The sequence below is a fragment of the Zosterops lateralis genome (genome assembly GCF_965231275.1).
Source record: "Zosterops lateralis genome assembly, chromosome: 16".
Classification (NCBI taxonomy): Eukaryota; Metazoa; Chordata; class Aves; order Passeriformes; family Zosteropidae; genus Zosterops; species Zosterops lateralis.
Window position 1 is genome coordinate 11,339,908 of NC_139776.1, and position 20,042 is coordinate 11,359,949.

A 20,042-nucleotide genomic window follows, 5' to 3' on the forward strand; every position below is an offset into this window, starting at 1 on the left:
TTCCTTTGAGTCCTGTCAAGATTTGTGGTTTTCCTGCCCCCCAAATCTTTTACAATGCAGCTGACATGATTTTAGCCAGGGAAGGTGATGCTCCTTGTGCAGGAAGGAACCACTAGAGGACACCACCAGACGACACATAGAGCAAACAAACACTGCTGTAAACAGGGGAGATGGGGAGAAATCAGTGGGGATGGGAAAATGCTGATTCCTGAGATTTTGTGTCGATGAATGAAGCCAACCTAACACCTCCTTACTGCCAGCCAGGACACTGGGGCTGGGAAGGACCAAATCCTTGCTTGGGGTTGTCCTGTGCAGGGCCAGGAGTTGGACTTGATGATCCCTGTGGGTTCCTTCCAGCTCAGGGGACTTTATGATTCTGGGACTGGATTCTATGAGCTTTATTTCTCATGGTTCCAGAGCAGATCTGTTGGGAGGAGGCTCTCCCAGAAGCTCTGCAGTCACTGACCTGGAGGAGCTCTGGGACCCTGCAGCAGGGTGGGGATGAGGTGACATTTCTCTCCATGGGAACCTTTCCCACCCCTGCAGTGCTGGCCCTCAGTGGTTTCTGCAGGACAGTCTTCCCAGGGAGGAAAAACCTGATGTGCTAAAGCAGATGGTGGAGGTATAAAGCAGACCTCTCCCTTGCAGGTTGCCCTTTAAAAAAACTGGCTTCACACACATGGAAAGGTCTAAAACTTTCAAATCACAGATTTAATGGCAGGATAATGATGTCGACAAAGTAATTAGGGCTGGGAGGTGGCACAAACATCAACATTTTACCTGTGCAAAAGGTGTACCCAAGGCCTGTACAATGGTTTTTACCATTTGGGAAAAAACAATGCCAAAACCTGCCCATTTTAAGCATCTCTAAAGTATTCAAGGCAAATTAAATGTGAAGTATTTGCAGAGGGATCAGATTACCAAGTCTGGTTCTTGGGCTCTTGCCTCTGAAACAACAGTCAGAGGCAAAAGGGGACAAGGGGATAAACATCTTTTCACAAGACTCTGCAAGCCTGAATACAAAACCTTCATGAAACCCAGCTGAAAAATTGCCTGTTTCCCATGTGTGTCTCACATGTGTGAGGTGCAGTGGATACCAGAGGAGCTGTGGGATTTATTAGAGGTCTTTTAATCCCACAAAAATTATGTAAATCCTGTGAAATCTCAGCTCTGATGATGATGATGGAGAGGCTCCAGTGATTGCTGGAGTTGCAAAAGGGTTTTGTGCTTGAACTTTGAATTCCCCTCCTTGTTGTCTGTATGAAAACAGCTCAACCCCCAAATTCCAGGGATTTCAGGGAATGCAAAAGCACCCAGGAAAATTCTCCTCTTATTTCTCTACTTACCCCTAAAATGACTTTAAAATGCCTTTGGGTTTGCTTGTGAGAAACATTAAATCACACACACAGGAATGTACCTGCCCAAAAATGCTGCTCTTAATATGAGAAGCTTTGCCTGTGAGTGGCAGGACCATGCCAAGCTTGAGGGCTCTTTTCTGGATGATTTTTAACCAAATCCATCCATATTTGTTTCTCAACATCTCTCTTAAGATGGCAAAACCCCCTCAAACAAACAAAAATCCAAAGGAAACAAATAATACACCTCCAAACATCTGATATGGGGATTGATTACACTTTTGTTAAAAAAATATGACAAAAACTGGTGTTTTGGGGGTTTTTTGGGTTTTTTTTCTTTGTTAAAATTTCAGTATTTATCAGAACTAAACCTTAAAATTTAACAGAATTTTCCAAAAATTATCATACTTCAATATTTCCAAGATGAGACTTTTCCAATTTCTCTTTAAATTCCTTCAAAACTTTGAAACTTTTCTTTATTGGAATGAAGGGAGTTTGAAGACTATTTAGAGGGATTCCTAATTAATCTGCTGGAATAGTGTGGGGTTGGTTAGTTGGTTGGTTGGTTGGTTTTTTGTTTGGTTTTTGTTTTGTTTTTTTTTTTTGGGGGGGGTATTTTGTTTATTTGTTTTTATTGTTGTTTTTTTGGTTTTGGTGTTTTGTGGTTTTTTAAGTTTTTTTAAAGTTTTTTTTTTTAGTTTTTTTTTATTTATTTTAGTTTTTTTAGGTTTGGGTTTGGTGGTTTTTTTTTTTTAGTTTTTAGGTTTTTTAATATTTATTACTTGCCTCATTCTCAGTAGAAGGTGAATTTTTTAAATTTTTTTTCTGATTGGATCACAGACAAGGATTCCCCTCAGTAAATCCTTCCTCCACCACGGTCCCATCTCCAATGTGATTTATGCACATTAAAAGCTGGACTGGCCAAAAAGCACTAATACAATACTTTGTTTTATGGGATACTGTGGGGTTTTCCTCTCTCAGGGGATGGTTTTACTCTTAGGGGGAACATTCCTGCCTTTCAATTTTTTTTTTAGCTGGGATCAGGAGTGGCACAAAACTCATCCTTTGGATTGTGAGCAGTGATAACTTCCCTTGAAGGCAGCTGATGGCATTTTCTCTGCGGGTACAAACCTCAGCAGACACAATTTATTCCTGAGGAGCAGAGCATCACCTGCTCCCTGTGGGGATTTTCAGACTGGGAGCAGCTTCTCTACCTTTAGAGCAGAAAAGCTTCTCCTGCTGGGGAAGGTGCAGGAGCAGCCTCGGAGTGATCCCTGCCTGAGGAGTTTGCCATCAAACTGCTTTTTAAACTCATCTTTCTTCACTGACTTCCCTCTCTCTTCCTCATTGCCTTCCCCTTTCCTCTTTGCTTTTTCCTTTTTTCCCTTTATTTTGTCTTTTTGCCTCTTTATTTCTGCCTCTTTTTTTCCTGCCTTTTTTCCCTCTTTTTTGTCCTTTTTTTTTTTTTTTTTTTTTTTTTTTTTAATATCTCTTTCCCCTCTTTTCGTCCCTATTTTTAAAATATTTTTTTCTCCTCTCTTTTCTCTGCTTTTCCCCTCTCTCTCACCCTTTTCCTCCACCCTGCTATGCCCCTGTCCCTGTCCTGCCCTGGCTGGCATCTCCCGGTGCCACCCGCGCTCTGTCCTTGCGTGTCGCGGTCACCAGATGGGGACAGAGCCCCGCGCACGGCGCCCGCGGAGGTTCCGCTCCCTCTGCCACCCAAAATCCCCCCAGCACAGATTTTGGGGCGGCAGCTGCACCCCTGGGTGCCCCCAGCCCAGCTCTGGGTGTGATGCAGCTGCCACAGGGACCCTGCTATGGCACCAGTGTCCCTTTAGCTTGGAAAAGATGTTTGTGCTTAAAAATAAACTCTGCACCAGCCCCTGCAACAGCTGTAAATTCCCTGGGGGTTGAGCGGGAGATTGAGCTGTATGGAAAACTGCTGGTTTTTTCCTGTCTATTATTGTGACAGAAATGCTGTTTTAAAATGACTGTTCCTATGTTTAAAGATACTTGTTCCCCCCCAGTTTTTGGTCTGGTTCACTGAGAACTTGTACACACCAAGTGTTTAAGTTAGCAGCACCCGTCCAGGGGAGGAATTTGCAACTGACAGCATTGGAAATGAGAGGAGAAGCAAATTTGATGAGCATTTGGCTTTTTCGATAGCTGGTTATGCCTGATTGGAACCCGTGGGGAAAACAAACGCAATTATTTGTGCGAGATTGAATTTCATTGCTGGCAGAAAATATAAATTCTGTCACCTGCACCTCGCTGTTACCTGGTCCTGGGCTGGGGGAGGCTCCAGCAGTGATGGAGCAGTAGCAGCCAGCCCTGAGCCAAGGTGTGTGCTCAGGTATCTGTGTCCTCCTGTCCCACCGGCACCTGTGACCCCTGAAATGTGGGTCCCCCAGATGGCAGGGCAAGGCTCCCTCCCAAAGCCACGGGGATGGCAAAGCAGGTCCCTGGAAGTGAGGCCAGGCTGTCCCCAGGGCATGTCCTGCAAGCCTGGCTTTGGTTGTGTGGCCGGCCAAGCCTGGCAGAGCAGAGCCTGTGAGACCTTCAGACACACAAATAATCCTTGGCCTGAGTCCATCTCCTCAGCTCCTGACAGCTTGCAGTGCTCCCTTCTCCAGACCCTCAGTGTCAGACCCTTGCCCAAATCCAGCTGTCCCTGGTAATTGAATTTTTCTGCCTCAGGCTGGGAGTTTGTATTGGTGTTTGAAGTGAAGCATTTCAGCGTGGTCACACTGGGCTTTGAAGGTCCCTGTCTGCCACCAGACAGGGTGGGGACAGTCCCATCTCCATGGGGGCAGTGCTGGGTCCCAGCTGAACCCACACAGCAGCTGGCTTAGGGAATTGAGAGATTTTCTCTTGTGCAGATGGGAGAGACAAGACTAATGAGACTTTATTCTGGTGGGTTTGAAAAATGCATTAAATGTTTTTGAGAGAGCCACCAAGTGCTGTTTGGACAGCTGGTGGAGCCTTTGCAGCCTGCAGGGTGGCACCCACTGATGTGGCCCTGCTGTCAGTGATGGGATGGGAGGCACTGAGCTCCACTGTCCACTGTCATGGGCAGTGACATCCCACAGACCTGGAGCAGCTTTCCGTGGTCACAGCCAGGGGAAGAGCCCCTTTCTGCAGAGGGAAGAGGAATTTAAGGTGGAGGCAGTCACTAGAAACCCAGGAGAGCTGATATCTGAGACTCTCTTTCTCCTCCTTAAAGCATTCATTGTAATTACTGTGCAAACAGAAGGCCTGGATAATTATTACGTGGTTTTGTGGGTGTAAATTTAAAGTGTTGTTCCCATGCAGCCACACAGTGAGGGAAGAGTTTTTCCTTCGAGTTTTTCTCATTAACTCCCTGCTTTCAGTTCCTCCCTGGACTCAGCACAGCCAGTTAATTGTCACCAGAGTGGGAAATAGCTCTGAGCCCCCATCAGCACCAGGGACTGGCACTGCCATGCTGGAGAAGCAGCAGATCTGCACACAGACTGTGACCCAGCCCAAAACACAGGGAAAGGGGTGCAAAGAGAGCTGGGAGGTGTCACAGGGCTTCTGAGAGCCTCCTTGTCCCCAGAGTTGGGTGGAGAGGATGGCCAGAGCTGTGCCAGGGAGGGCCAGGCTGGATATCAGGGAAAAGTTCTTCCCCCAGAGGGTGCTGGCACTGCCCAGGCTCCCCAGGGAATGGGCACAGCCCCGAGGCTGCCAGAGCTCCAGGAGCCTTTGGACAGCTCTGCCAGGGATGCCCAGGATGGGGTTGTTGGTGTGTCTGTGCAGGGACAGGGGCTGGGCTGGGTGATCCTGTGGGTCCCTCCCAGCTCAGGACATTCTGTGATTCCACGGTGGTTGAAGTGGACACTCAAAATAACAAATCCCTTATTTAAGTGCTGGGATTTATTTGAGGATCTTGGGGAACAGCAGCACTGTGTTTCACTTCTCCAGAGCTCTGGAGGCCAGAGCTTGTTGAGCCAAAGCTCCAGTCTCTCTTTCTCAAGTTAGTACAGAACAAGGGTGCAGATGGGACAGTCTTTTGAATTTTTATTTCTGACTTTAACATATTACACAAGGAGTTGTGAATCTCAGCTCATATTTATTTATTTATTTATTTATTTATTGTAAGAAATTCTTCTGTGGAATTACAGCCATTTCTCCTTTTTTTCTGGTCATAATAACCTGATTTTTGCCACCACCTGTGTTTGACTCTAAGCACAGGAACAAGTCACCATGATTGTGGTTTATTGAAACATTCCCACAGCCCAGGATGGAAGAGGTGGCTCCAAACACCTTGGGATGTTGGTGTGTTTGTGTGTCTGGGTGTAATGCAGTTGGGCAGAGCTGCACTGCTGTCGGAGCTGCAGAACAGATGACTCAGAAAAGATTCTCAGGTAAGTTATGAATTGTTTCCTGTCACCCCTGCTGCTGTCTCACTCAGCTATTCTGCTCCTTCTATTACATTTGTTTCCTTCCCCCTTCCCTGCATAAAACCAAAGCTGAACCTGCTTGTGCTGAAGGCCCTCGTGCTGATGCCCTGCTCTGAGTATTTTTAGTAGAATCCCCTGGGTTTGGGCTGCCCAGCTCTCACAAATAACCAAGTCTACAAAGCCCATTGCTGAGCAGCTGCTTTCCTGCTGGCTGGATAAAGATGCTGTTGGAAGCAGTTTCACTTTCCAGTTCATCTTTTATTCCCCACGTGTACCCTGAGTAGCATGACAGGTCCTGCTGAGAGTTAAATCTGTCTGTGCTTTCAGACACACCTCCACTGCAAGGGCTGATGTTTGTTCCAAGCCCACAGCACCCAAAATCTGTTGGGTGTGTCCTTTTTGTTCACAACAGAGATCCAGGTGTCCCCTGGAGCATCCCAGGGGTCTTGGCTTGCTCAGGGCTCTAAATACAGTGGTCTCACTGTGGAAATAATGAGAAGGTTTGGGAGCAACAAAGGTGGAAGGAGTTATATTTTCCTTTCTCCTGTTTTCCTTCTTGAAGACCACTGGATCCAGGCTGTCTCTGGGCTATAAAAGAAGATGAGTGGGAAATTGAGATATAGAAGAGAAAGCCCCAGGCCTTCATATGTCCAACAGGAAAAACATTTCATTGTGCTGGAGTTTTCCATGGTATCCCCACAGGTTTTGGGGATGCTCTTTGCCACCACAAGATTCATTCAGCTGGTGGAGCTCTGGCCACAGGGGAAGAGTGGTTTAAAGATGTGGTGATTTCATGCCCCAACCTTGCCTTGTAGCAGCAAGGCCCAGGTAGTTTTTGACTTTGTGTCAGTCCAGGCTACTTTTCTAAGCATAAAAGTCCATTTTGCTCCAAGATCAGAGAAGTAAGGGTATACTTTCATACAAAAAAACACAGATTGGAGGGGAGCATCCTGAGCATCTGCCTTGCTGTCCACATGTGGTCACCCCCCTGGTGTGAGTGGGAAGGGAACATGTCAATTAATTTTGTTTACTTGAACAGAATTTATGTTTTCCTGCATTTCTAAGAAGATACTTCATCCAGCTTTGAGAATTTTTTATTTGAACTTTAAAAATATTTTTCTGACCTTTTTTTTTTTCCCAAAATCAAGAGAACATATGAAAGTGAATCTTTCTTCTGATCAGCTTCCACTTAATAAATGTGTATTTTTCAAAGGGCTGATAATATCAAAGTTTTCTAATGAGCCCCATGGACTGGACATGGCCAAGAAAAATGTCTGGCTTAAGGTACTGCTGGTTTTGGTTTCTCTCATTCTCTCATCTCTCATTTCTCTCATTTCTCTCATTAAATGGAAAAGCAATTTTATAGGTGGTAGGATGAGATGGTGAAGAGAACATGTGGGGAAAAAAAAGTCCATTGTACCTGAGTATTTTTTGACAAAGATCTACAAAAAGCTCTCAGTCTTGTACAGCAGGGTTACATCCTGCTGGTGTGAGCAGTCCTGGATTTTCATTTGCTCTGGTAAGTCTGAAAAGTTACTTGTAATGTTCAGATACTGCCATTATTTCTGCAGTTTTGGAATTTCATTCTGCCTTTTTTCTGGGTTTGAACTTCCCCAAGGTTGTTGGGAGTCTGGGCTGTGCTAATTCTTGGGGAAGGAAGCAGAAGAGCTCTCTTATTTCTGTGTTTTTTAAATGCAAGTTCAGAGCTCACTTGTACAGTGCCTTGGAAAGTAACTGATAACAAAAGAGATTTGGAGTTGGGATAAGATAAGAATCAAATTGAATATTTGTCCTGACCCAACAAGGCACTCTATCTGTTCAGGAGATCCAAAGAGTTGCACTTGTTTTAAAACAGTTTTTCTGGTTTGTCTGTCTCCTAAACTTCCCTGTGCTGATGTTGGAATCAAGGACTAAATCTAACAGCAGCCACAAACCCCATGGGATGACAGCAAATTTGTCTCTAAAATGTGGTGATAGTGAACTTTCCCATCGCTCCTTTATCATGGCTGAGCACCACAGGAGTCACAAGCACTCAAACCCTCTGGGGATACTTTTGTAACTTGTTGAAAAAGAGATGATTCCCCAGAGCTGCTGATTTCATGGGTGGCCCTGAGCTGAAATCTCACTCCAGCTCAGCCTGAGGCGTTTCCCAGCTTGGGCAGGATGCTGAATTCAGTGTAATCACCTCTTGCAGGGCACCCTGAGCAGGAATCACACTCTGCAGTCCCACTGGATACCCCTGAGCCTCCTGCCTTTGCTGAGCTCAGTTTATTCCTCTTGGATCAAGGTCTGACACCTTCCTCTTTGGAGAGGATTCCTGTAATTCCTGTGTAATTCCATCAGCTCCAACCAGACCTACCTGCAGCACACAGAACACATTTTTCTAACCTCCAGGTCCTACTGAAAATGATGCCCAGGTCCATCCCAGTGGGAACTTGTGCTCAGCAGAGACACAGTGACAGAATCCAGCCTTTTAAAAATTATTTATACGGCACTAACAGCAGGACTGGTGAAACTTAGAAGTGTGAAGTCACAAGATTTTGCTTTTATTGTCTGAATCCTGTAAACTGGAGTCCAGGAATCTGGAGATATAGCAGGAGGTTGGTGTAGACACTGAAATGGCTGGTTCTTCCCTGCCCCTTGATATTCATTTAGAAAGCACTAGAAAAAAAAAAATATTGCTTTTTCTGACAAACCTGCCAATAAATTTGCTCAGTAGGCATAAATAATGAGCAGCATGGGGACATCGCTGGCAGATGATAGTCTTGACATGTTTGTAAGCAACTCAAATTCCATTACCATGGGATCTAAATTGCATAAGAGTCTAAGAAAACACTGAATCAGGGCCTAAAATCTAATATATCAACATTGATAAGCTACCCAGTAACCAGCTACAAGAAAAGTTATCTTGCTCAGGTTGTATTTCTAGCTGGCATAGAGACTGAAAATTAAAGAATTAGCATATTTGTGGCAAATAAAATATTATGCTTCCAAGCAAGTGACTGTCCTTATTTAATGCCCTGCTTTGTGTTTAGAGTAGCTGCAGAGGCACATCCTATATGTGCTCAGTACAGCAGCTGAATGATGTGTTTGGAATAATTCATCAGATAAATTCATGTCCATGAATAATCCGCATTCAGATCATGACCTTTACCAAGCTGGGCTTTTTCCAGGGCTCACAACTTCCAGCTAATGCTGGGAAGGAACAAGAGGAACTCAGAGGAAGTTTTCTCTCATCTCCTCCATTCCAGGATTCCTCATTTGGGGGCAGGGCAGGAAAGCCTCAGCCCAGGGCATTGTCTGAGTGTGTTGCTGGGGCTGGGGGAGCAGTGATGGTTTAATTACAGACAGGGGCTGGGGCACAGCAGGGCTGTGAGAGCTGTGTGTGGCCAGCACTGAGTGCCTGGGCTTGGCCAGCACAGCCTCTCCTGAGCCCCCTTTGCTGTCCCCAACCATGAGCAGAAGTGTGTCCCCCCGATCTCTTTCAGCCTTCTGATGTTTGCATTTTTGTAGTGGAGTTTCTCAGTTTTTCAGGTAAACAAAGTGATGTTGGCATGCCTCTCCTGAGGAGGGACAATTGATGGACTTCTAGTTTGACCAGCGTGGTTGGAGAGGAGGCAACCTCATCCTCCAATCCCTGGTCATTGTCAAAAATCTATATAGATGGAGGTCGAGAAAATAAAGTCTCTCTTTTGCCCTGACAACTCACTGCGTGCTTGTCCTTCATTTCATGTCCTCTAGTGACAGAAGTGCATTCGCCAAATCTGAGTTGGTGTGTGGTATCTCCCCAAGCCACAGTCCTGACTCCTCTGGAGCCCTGGGAGAGCTCAGACAGGCAGGAGCAGCTCCCACCACCTCTGGCAGCTCTCACCCCTGAGCCTGGGCTGCAGAGTGACCTGTGCAGGGACTGGGCAGTGCTGGAGGTGTCCCACCATTGCTGGATTCTGGGTAATGAGGCAGGGCAGTCTGTCCAGCTGATGGAAGCCCACAGATGATTTGGTGCTGTTTTACACCACAACGACACAGACTTTGAGATTCAGAAGGCTGAAAATTACTTTTTTTTTTTTTTTTTTTTTTTTTTTTTTTTTTTTTTTTTGGGATGTGTCTCCCTTTCATACTACTTTGCATAGACCAATTTGATTGGTGAAACAAAGGCAAACCTCTTCAATCATTTTGTCAGACCAGAGGGACATCAAGAAGAAATTCCTCCTAAAAAAAAATAAATAACATAAATACAGTTACAAAAACACTTCTCTTGTTTACAAAAATTTCCTAAAATTTTTTTTCAAAAAACCAAAACACCTCAGCAGGGAACCAGGGCTACAATGTTTATCCACTGAAAGAGCTGGCTGCTTCTCCCAGCACTCACCTGGTGGGAAAGCCACTAATGAAGCAGCTCTCCCTGTGTGTGTGAGCTCTGCACACTGACTGCAGCGACTGGAGAGGCCAAAATTAGAACAGTGTCAGCACCATGGACAGGTGCTCAGAGGAGCTCTGCGACAAGGGCTTGAAAGCTTTGCTAGTTTTGTTCATTGTACAAAAACTAATAGGAAATAAAACAGCCAGAAAGCAACAGGGCTGTAAAGTGTCAGGAGCCAAAACTGAGCCAGAGATTTCCATTTAGCAAATATTGTGTCTTGATACTGGATCACTCTGGCGTTGGTGATTTTAGGAGTGAACTTACAGCAGTTTTAGTATAAAGCATTTACATTCTCCCTCATTTGCTCTCAGCAGTTTCACAGAGCTTTGTGCTGCGCTCACACAGAAATGTCTCATGAATTCTGGAACGTTTTTATTTGCTTCTTATGTTTAAGATGGTAACAAATATTTTGTATAACTTCTTGCTCTGGGAGTAAGGTTCCCCTTGGCATGTTCCTCAGATCCTCTGGAAAGAAAGGGTGAAGGAAAACCTCTGAGGCTACCAGTCATGTTTTGTGGCTGGGGACACTGTGTTTAGCTCAGGAGACTTTTATGGTTTGATTCACCAGGTTGCCCAAGGAGCTGGTGCTCCTCAAAACGAGCAGGAAAACCTGAGATTGGATTTACTAGGCTATAGTCCTGACTTTGATGTTCCCCCTCTGGATGAAAAAAATGACTCAGTTTCCCTGTCTGTAAAATGGAAGCCCAGGATTGTTTTTCCATTGTAGGAGTTTAAAGAGTAGATGAGAAGCTCAGAGCAGAAGATGTTTTTCTGTAGGACACGTGTGGGAAGAAAGCTTGAAAGGGATCTGTGTTCAGCACTGTGAGGTTTATTTGCTGTTTCAGCTTGTTTGTTCTTTCATCAGGCCATTGAACAATAGCTAATGAAAGGGGATGACCTTATTTTTTTTTTCCAGGATATTACTGCTCTTGTGTCTTTCAACCAATTAACTCAGCAGCTTTGTGTGTGGAAAGCAGCAGCTTTGGGTTCTCCCTGTTAGGACTTTGATGACTACTGCAAAAGCAAAAATGTGGCTGAATGGGGCTTTCATTATTTCATTATTCTCTAAATTTATTTTAGGCTGCTAAAGAATTAACGTGAATAATTTTCCCATTTCACCATCTGCTTTAGACTCCATCTCAAAGGGTTCCCAATGAGCATTGCAGGCAAAACCCTTTAAAAATGATCCTCTCCATATTTCCCACACTCAGCAGTCTGCTAATGTGGCCAATAGATCTAGGTGATGGGCCTGCATGATTTAGGGAGCATCATTAGGGTTATGATGAGCTATGCAACTGTCTTGTTTATTCACACTTAGCAATTTCCTCGCAGTGCCTTTTGTCTCAGTCTTTTTGCATTTAAGCTTTTGCAGGGAGAGCAGTGCCAGAGACATTCAGTGGGTGAGACATCCACCTTGGGCTCAGGAGCACAAGCTGCTCCTCTGCCTCCCATCCTGTTTCCCCTGTGGCTGGGGCTGGACACACTGAGGAGCTTTGCTGAGCTCCCCATACCTGACCCGGGGGAGGTGCACGTCTCCTGCTGACATTCAGAGGGTTCTTCACAAAGAGTTCACATGTCCTGACTGCCAAGTCTCTGCCTCTGTGCATTTCCCACTCCAATCTCTTGTGTCCAAGGGTTTTTTTTTTAATTCAGTCTTTGCCTACCAAGTCTGAACTCCACTGATGCCTCTATTAAACATCCTTGCCATGATGCATCTCAGGGCAGCCCATGACTGCCCTCCTTCCTTGTGAGGAGGAGGAAGAGAATCAGGGAGCCAAAGCATTTAACCTGCCTGTCAAACAAAATTATTCATGGCAGGTGAGTGGCTGAGCAGCATTTTGCAAGGTTGCTGTGAATAATACATAACATGGTCAGTCCTGGCATGGGAGTGTTGCTCTAACTTTAGAATAATCCCCATGCCTGGAATGAAAACGGTGCACATCTCCCTGTTCCTCATTTCCTGTGATAGCTGTGAAGGGATGCTTTGATGGCCAGGTGTGAGCAGCCCTTGGGGCTGTGGCTGCAGGGCAGAGGAGCAGAGCAGAGCAGAGCCATGTCCTGAGCAGAGCTGGCTCTGAGTCAGCCCAGGATGAGCACACAGAGATTTATCAGCGTGGGCAGAGCAGGATGGTGACGAGGTTACACAGCCCTGGGATGGCACCTCACTCATCTCCTGCCAGCCTGGGACCAGGAGGAGATAAATGTGCAGCTGGCCTCAGCTCTGCCCTGCAGGTTTTGTTTGCAGAGCAGAAGACAGATGGATGGTCACAACTGTGCTCAGAGTTCTCCCCAAAGTATGATGTCATCCTGGTGTTTTATATTCAGAGTAAAATATTATAATGGTGCTATTTCCTCCCTTCAAGCAAAAAATTAGTTGAGCAGCTCCTCTATTCTTATGGAAAGCCTGTGAGTCTATTACTTTGCTGGGAACTGGATTTTAAATTTTTTTTTAATTCTTGAAAGGGGCTACTTTCTCACACTAAATTTTGGCTAAAATACAGTTTTACTATGTTTTGCAATAGAATACATAAAGGACTCTGACTTTTATATATAGTAAGTCTCTATATATAGATTTTATAAATAGAAAGACTTTCTAATATATATAGAAAGTTCTAGTTTTATATTTTGAACTACTGGCATCATATAAATTAAAACAAACAGGAAACATTCCAACTTCTTTATTTTTTATGAACTTTTTCTTTTCACTTACTCTTTCCTCAGTTAACCTGCATTAGCTTTATGCTCACCCTGGAAATCCATGTGGTAATAAAAGGGAATACAAGTGTGCTTAAATCCCACCAAATCCACCACTTCATAAACACCCACACACCTCTCATGGTTTGAAAGGTGCATTTTGATCACTGTGTTGTTGATGCCTGACATAAATGAGTGTCAATAATCTTGGTGCAAACTCTGCAAGTCCAAGAGAGCCTGTCCATTGACTTAGTGACGTTGGCTCAATTTGATGTACAGAAAAAATAAAGAGATTGGGAGACCTGGCTGACCTGGAAGGTCCCATTTCCAGGAGCAATCCATGAGAGGCACCAGGAGAGGATGGATGTGATGGGCACAGGGGTAAATAGAGTGGGCATTACAGCTTTAACATTGGGCTGGAGGAGCACCGGAGTGAGGCCTTTCATTTCACATTAGGATTCTTCTCGTATTTGTTAGATAGAACAATATTAACCTTTTGAATTTATTTAGAAACTCATTAGTGCTTTTTTCTATAGTCCATTCTTTTCCTGATTAGCTCTCCTCATTACAATTCAAATTTCTTTCTGCTACATTTACCACATTGTCCTGCTTTCTCTCATCTCTATTGTTGCTCGGCTTAATTTATTAAAGCAATGAAAAAGGAAGGGGGGATCGGTTGACACAGCAACCTTCCAAGCCTTTGGTGTTTGAGGAGGAAGAGAGAAGAAGAGAAACACCCCTGAGTTTGCTTTTTCCTCCAGGAAAAGGGGTGGGAGGATGTGGCAGCAGTTTCTGTACAAGTGTGGGATGCGAGAATGGTTCAGAGTGGAGGAGCAGGTGAAACCCTTCTTTGGGCCTTAGGCCATGCCCAGAGGTGCCAGCAGGGCACTGAAGTGGCTACAATGACACACCTGCAGTGACCCTGCAGCCTTTCAGGGCTTGGCTTTCCTGCTTTCTCACTTCAGCCATTGCTCAGCCCAAGAGTTTGTAAATGAAATTCACTCTGAGGGTTCGGTGTCTTCATCCTGGAAATGTGCAGCTGATGCTCCTCTGGCATCCTGTACCTACAGGTTGTTGTAAAACCGTGGGTAAGCCTTTAGCAGCATCTCTCTGGTGCACTTTTCCTTGGGATCCAGATAGAAGTTCAGGTCCACTGTAATTCCTCTTGACTTCCCTCAGCTCCAGTGGAATGTGAATTGATGCTTTGACAGGTTTTCTGTGTGAGAGACTTGAGCCTGTCCCTGTTTTGGGATGGCTGGAATGGGATGAACTGGAATGGGGAGATCATAGAATTCACAGAATATGTAGGTCAGAAGAGACCTTCAAGATCATTGAGTCCAACCCAGCCCTGACACCTCAACTAAACCCTGGCACCGAGTGCCACATCCAGTCTTGTTTTAAACACATCCAGGGATGGTCACATTGTTACCCCACACTTTAGAGGGGCAACACGTTGTGACGTGGGAGTGGACCTTGACAGAGGACAGCAGGCAGCAGCTTGGTGAAACATGGAAAGCTCTTTATTATCTGACTCCAATAGGCTTATATACATTTTGTACAGAGGGCCAAGATTGGCCCAAGGAGGTTACAACCTCCTGACTCCATTGGTCAATATGACCATCAGTCAAGTTCTCTCTCAGAGAACAAGAATGCAAAACATAGAGATAAATTCTAAGAATATAATATTGTTTACATGAAGCAGCGTGAGAAGCTGCTGCAAAGACTCAAACACTTGAAGGCAAGAAATTTAGAAACGACAGTCACTCCACTACCTCCCTGGGCAGACTATTCCAGTGTTTAATCACTCTTTCTGTGAAAAACTTCTTCCTACTATCCAACCTGTATTTCCCTTGATGCAGCTCAAGGCTGTGTCCTCTCATTCTGTCAGTGCTGCCTGAAGAGAGAGACCAACCCCACCTGAGCACAGCCACCTTTCAGGGAGTTGTAGAGAGTGATGAGGTCACCTCTGAACCTCCTTTTCTCCAGGATAAACAACCCCAGCTCCCTCAGTCGTTCCTCATATGGGTTTGTTTTCCAATCCCTTCACTAGCTTTGTTGCCTCCTCTGGACATGTTCAAGCACCTCAATGTCCATCCTAAACTTATGCTTAGATTCGTTTGTGTGTTTGCTGCCCTGATTTGCAAACTACTTTTTATTAGGAACATAATTTTTGCCCTGCCTTTCTTCCTTTCAGCGCGGCGCTTGTTCCTCGGCAGCAGCAGCAGCAGAGCTGCCACATCCCATGTGCCCGTGATTAAAGCTGCATTCACTCCTGACAAGAGATGATTAAATGCAGCCAGATGATTTCCACCGTCCCAGCCGTGGTGGTTCTCTGATTATTGGTGTGTTTGAACATCTCACAAATGTGAATGAATGTGTTTACGCAGCAGCTATCATAAAGCAGGGAAGTGCCAGAGTGTTTTATTTGAGGAACAGAGGGATTAACTCAGCAAAGGTTATAAAGAGGTTTTGGCAGGGCCACAAAAAAGAATCTAAATTTCTGAGTTTCTACTCCAATGCCTTAATCATAAAATCATCTTTTCTCTGGATTCTTGTGCGTCTGTGGTAATTATAGTTTTGGCTGGGTTTATGTCCTTTATAAAAACCTGTCTTTCACACATCTTGTGAAGTTGAAGAAAAGAAAAAAATGAAGATAAAACAATCATAATTTTCCAAGTGTGTAATTCTGGATTCCAGCAGAGGCCTAAAACAAGTAAGGTAATTATTCCACTCAGTTCAGCACCATTTGGAGAATTAGGCTATTTCATGAATTGTAGTTTTAGAATAAGACACATGGACTGGAAAAAGTTCAATGAGCAACATGCAAAATAAAACAAATGCTTGCAAAAATCAGCTGAAAGGAAGGGAACTGTAAGTGAAGGTGGCTGGAGTAAGATGGGAAAGGTCAATGATGTTGAGGGAGGGATTAAAAAAAAGGCAAATAAAAAGAAAGATTTTATTATTTCCTTTAGTTTACAAGGAAAATGCCAGAGCATATTTTCAGAGCAAAATTAATTCTTGGTGCAAACTAAAGAAAAAAAGACTTTCCCCAAGGATGAATTTGGCCCATGGGCAATTAGAGGAGGTCAGTCAGGGGGAGCTGCCAGGGAGAGGTGGAGCCAGCTAGTTAAAGGCTGGGCTAGACCATACAAGCACGTTTGCTAGTGATGGTTAATTAACTTGTTCCTGGCAATCAGCCACCAGGGCAGGAGGTGGACTTGATTTGCAAGTCCTGATTGCCAAGAAAGTCACTCATAATTGCCTGTGATCCTGCAGTTTTCTAGTTTTCACCTTGGTCTCGTGTTCCCCTATAAATGGTGCTTGTGGGTTTTTTTGTTTTGTTTTTTTAAGGTCTCTCTCCACAGGTTCTTTGCTCCACAAAACACCATTTTCGTACTGTTGCTACTGATGTGATTGAACCTTTGCTGTGGTGTGACTTTGGGTGCAGATCTCGATGTGGTGGATCCATGGTGGAGTTGTTGGGTTTCGGGCATTTTGGGGAGGATGTTTCATTTTGGTGGGGGAGAGCTCAGTGTGTAAGCAAAGAGTGGTTTCCATCTGTGAGACAGGAGCAGTTGCACCTGCAGGGAGAGACTGAGAGGAGTGGGTTTTTGCTGAAGTGGAGAGGAATAAAAGCAAGAGAATGATATTAGCATGTAATTTTTGGTAGTTGATGCAGTGCATAATAACTTCAATTTCAAAGCTTCTCATTCCCCTCACTTTGTGCCTTATTAAGACTCCAACCTATATTTAATGGTGGGAATATCACTTTTTGCTTCCTTAATTCTCTGTCTGCAATTGATCTACATAACCTGCTAAATCTGTTCTTGGCTCTCTGAGGCGTGTGAGGCTTCTCACTGCACCCTGAGAGACACAAAATTATAACTTGAGCCTTCTCCTAACACAGTGAGTGTGTTATTGTGCTTCCCTGCTTCCTTGTGCTACAAGTAGAATTACAGAAGAGTATAAAATCTTATTTTCAAATATTTATGCCATGTTCTCAAGGGTGTTCCCAGCATGCCAGGCAGGTTTCTGCTCAAACTGCTCAATTTCTTTTCCTTCACATGGGATCTTCCGTGTCCAGACAAAGAAAGAAGTAGGTATTTCATTATTTAAAAAGGCACTCCAATCCAATTGATTGTTTCATGAAACGAGTTTTCATAAATATTAGACTTGGGAACAGGCCTCCTTTGGCAAACCTACTCTGGATATTTCTACCCTTGATACACTGTTGAGTGCAGACTTCTTTCATTTTTCTGTCTGTAATCATGCTGTAGACCTTTTCCAGAATATTTCTTCATGATGTGACTCATCCAGCTTCCAAAGTGCAGCTTACTCAAACTATTCTAAGTCTATTCATCCAGGCAAATATTTGGACATGTAAAGCAGCAGTAAAGTGCTACGATGTCTATCAGGGCAGGAGAGCACACAAAATCTCTGATGTTGTCAGTCTCTCCCTGGTGTGTTTTATCTGGAGTTATTAATTGGCAGAGAGCAGAGTAGAAGTTTGATACAGGTACAGGCAGTGAGTGAAAGCTTGGCACAGGTTTGAGATCCATTTTCTCGGTGTTAATTCTGGTTTGTACAGGTTTGAGGTCCATTTTCTCAGTGTTAATTCTGGTTTGCACAGGTTTGAGGTCCATTTTCTCAGCCCTAATTCCACTTTGTACAGGTTCGAGGTCTGTTTTCTCAGTGTTAATTCCAGTTTGCACAGGTTTGAGGTCCATTTCCTCAGTGTTAATTCTGGTTTGCAGATTTGAGGTCCATTTTCTCAGTGTTAATTCTGGTTTGCACAGGCTCGTGGCTTCATCAGAGCTGCTTCCCCACCAAGGGGCCCTGAGGTTTGGCAGCTGCAGGAAGATCTCTCTCGTCTGTGTCACTGGCTCAGTCTTTAAAAGCCAAGAGTTGTCATGAGCTGATGGCTGTGTAATGGATTCCTCAAAAGCAGCTGGTGCCACTGGTGAATTTATCTTACATTTTATCTGGAATACTTTGTGGTCTGGATTTTCCTCCTGGGGATTTCCCATGGAGCTGCTGATGGGTTTTGCTCCGTAGGGTGACTGAAAAGCTGAGAACAGGAGCTGTCCCTGAGCTGGAGCCCTCCTTGCAGCAGGACAGGCATTTTGCCAGCTGCCAAGTGGAGATTTCTGCACTGGTCAATAGGTCTGGTTAAAATTTTGTGGAAGTTTAGTTGATGGGGCTTGGAATTTCACACTCCCATCATGGAAGAGATTTCAAGAGAGGCTTCTCCTGTCCCCAGGTGAAATTGGTCTTTTTTTTCCTGGAGATTTTTTCTCTGAACTGTTGACACAGGGTCCTAGAGCCCACCTGGGGTGATGGGAGGTGTAAGTTGCCATATGCAGGAATACAGGAGTTTGGTTAGGAATTTTTAGGAATTTGTAGGAATTTGGCAACATTTCTTTGCTGCCAGGGCCACTGACTGGCCAGGGCCACTGATATGTTGATGACAGACTGGTGTTTATCCCCCCTTTTTTTTAAACTTTTGGCTGCCTGAATTAATGCACTTTACATTGATTCTCTAATGAAGACAGAGGCTTGAATTCATACATTGCTTTTTATTTGCATTTTTACTACAGTTAGTCTCATTTTATCGTTGCTGAAGGCCGTTAGTGAGGAGCTGGGTGACTTGTCTATGCCCCTGCTTTTTGTAGTTTTCCAAAGCTCTATACATAATAAATCAGGCACCTTTCTTTGCTCCTGCAATTAACCAACCCACAACGTAACAGGAGAAATAGAATTGATTGAATACGTCAAGCTTTAAGCATTAAGAAAAAAAAAAATGCAGCAAAATAATGAAACTGTTTTGTGATGCTGCCTTTCAGAATCGTTGTCCTCGCTCTTACACAGATCTACCCATGAAATTAGGATGGATAAAAGAATTTGCCACTGTGTCCCCCTGCAGTCAATCCTGCCCTGTGTTTGAATTGAGGTTTTGATGTGGCTGCTCGTGTCTGCAGCAGGCAGGGCTCCCCTCTCTGCTCATCCCACCTCAGACAGAAACTCCCTCTGCTCCCCTCAAGGCAATTCCTGGTCCAGCAGCAGCACCAGCAGACACCTGCCCTGCCATCAATGCCTTGAGCTGCTGGATGGAGCTTTTCCACGGCAAAAGCCTGTGAATTTTTCCCTTGATGGAGACCTCTCAGTCTTGCTGCTTTACCCTCCTCTCTGAAGGAGGAAGACTGAAGCACAAGAAGGTTGAAGGACGTTTCTCAGCAACATCTCTGAAGCTGCTGCCTGGCACTGAGCCACGGCAGTCACTCAAATCCACATTAAGCTGCATTTCTACAAGGAAGTGTTTGAGCTCAGTCTGACCTATTTTTTTGAAATAAGGATTTAAAAGTCCTCTCTTGCATAATGGGCTGTGTTGGCACAGCATCACCAAAGCAAAGTTGGATCCTGAGTTCCCTCTGTACCAGCAAAGTACTCCTGGCTCAAACTACTTCTGCTAAGCCAAACCCCATTTTCTTTAAAATATGCTCATTTATACAGTTAAAATAGTTTCCTTCCTTGTGGTATTTTACCCTGTGAACTTTCCTTTTTTTTTTCTTCTTTTTTTTTTTTTGTCCAGGAAGCCACGGGCCATTTATTGTGCAGTTCATGCTCTCAGGTACTTCTGTTTCTTGCTGACATGAATTCCTTGTGCAGTCCAGACTCAGTGAGCTTTTGCAGTGCTGCTTTGCAAAGTTACACTCAGAGACACTGCTCACAGCCTCAAGTGTGCAGAGCTCCTTGAATCAACCCTCACAAAGGGAAAGAATGAGGTTCACACCAGCATCCTTATTTTTTTTTTGTTTCAGGAGCCCTTCAGTGGGTGCTGCCTGTCACATCAGCTTCTCCAAGGGGGAAATTATCCTCTATGTAATTGGGATTAGGATTAGGTGCTGGAGGCATATCCTTTAGTGCTCCTGTGTGCTGGATGGGACAACAGATTTGATATTTCTATAGAAAGGAAAAGCAAATGTTTATGGGCAAAACACACAATTCCTGTGCAACATCCCTCCTCCTAAAGACAAGGCACTAAAATGCTGGAATTTCCTCCAAATGGAGAATGAGTGTTGGCAGCTCCAGCTCTGTGCAATTGCTTCCCAACTACCAAGTACACCTACAAAATATTGCCTGAAACAATTGGAG

At 44.5% G+C, this 20,042-nt stretch overlaps 1 long non-coding RNA gene across 3 annotated transcripts in view; it reads left to right on the forward strand.

Moving 5' to 3' along the window:
* The first annotated feature begins 3,986 nt into the window (after window positions 1-3,986).
* Window positions 3,987-20,042, forward strand: part of LOC310915923 — a 29,979-nt gene continuing 13,923 nt past the window's right edge. For 2 of the 3 annotated variants that reach the window (XR_014591236.1, XR_014591237.1), the window contains exon 1: window positions 3,987-5,740. This is a non-coding gene — a long non-coding RNA (uncharacterized lncRNA). Of the gene's footprint in view, window positions 5,741-19,479; window positions 19,519-20,042 lie in introns of all 3 variants that reach the window. The other variant, XR_014591235.1, reaches the window with a different exon arrangement.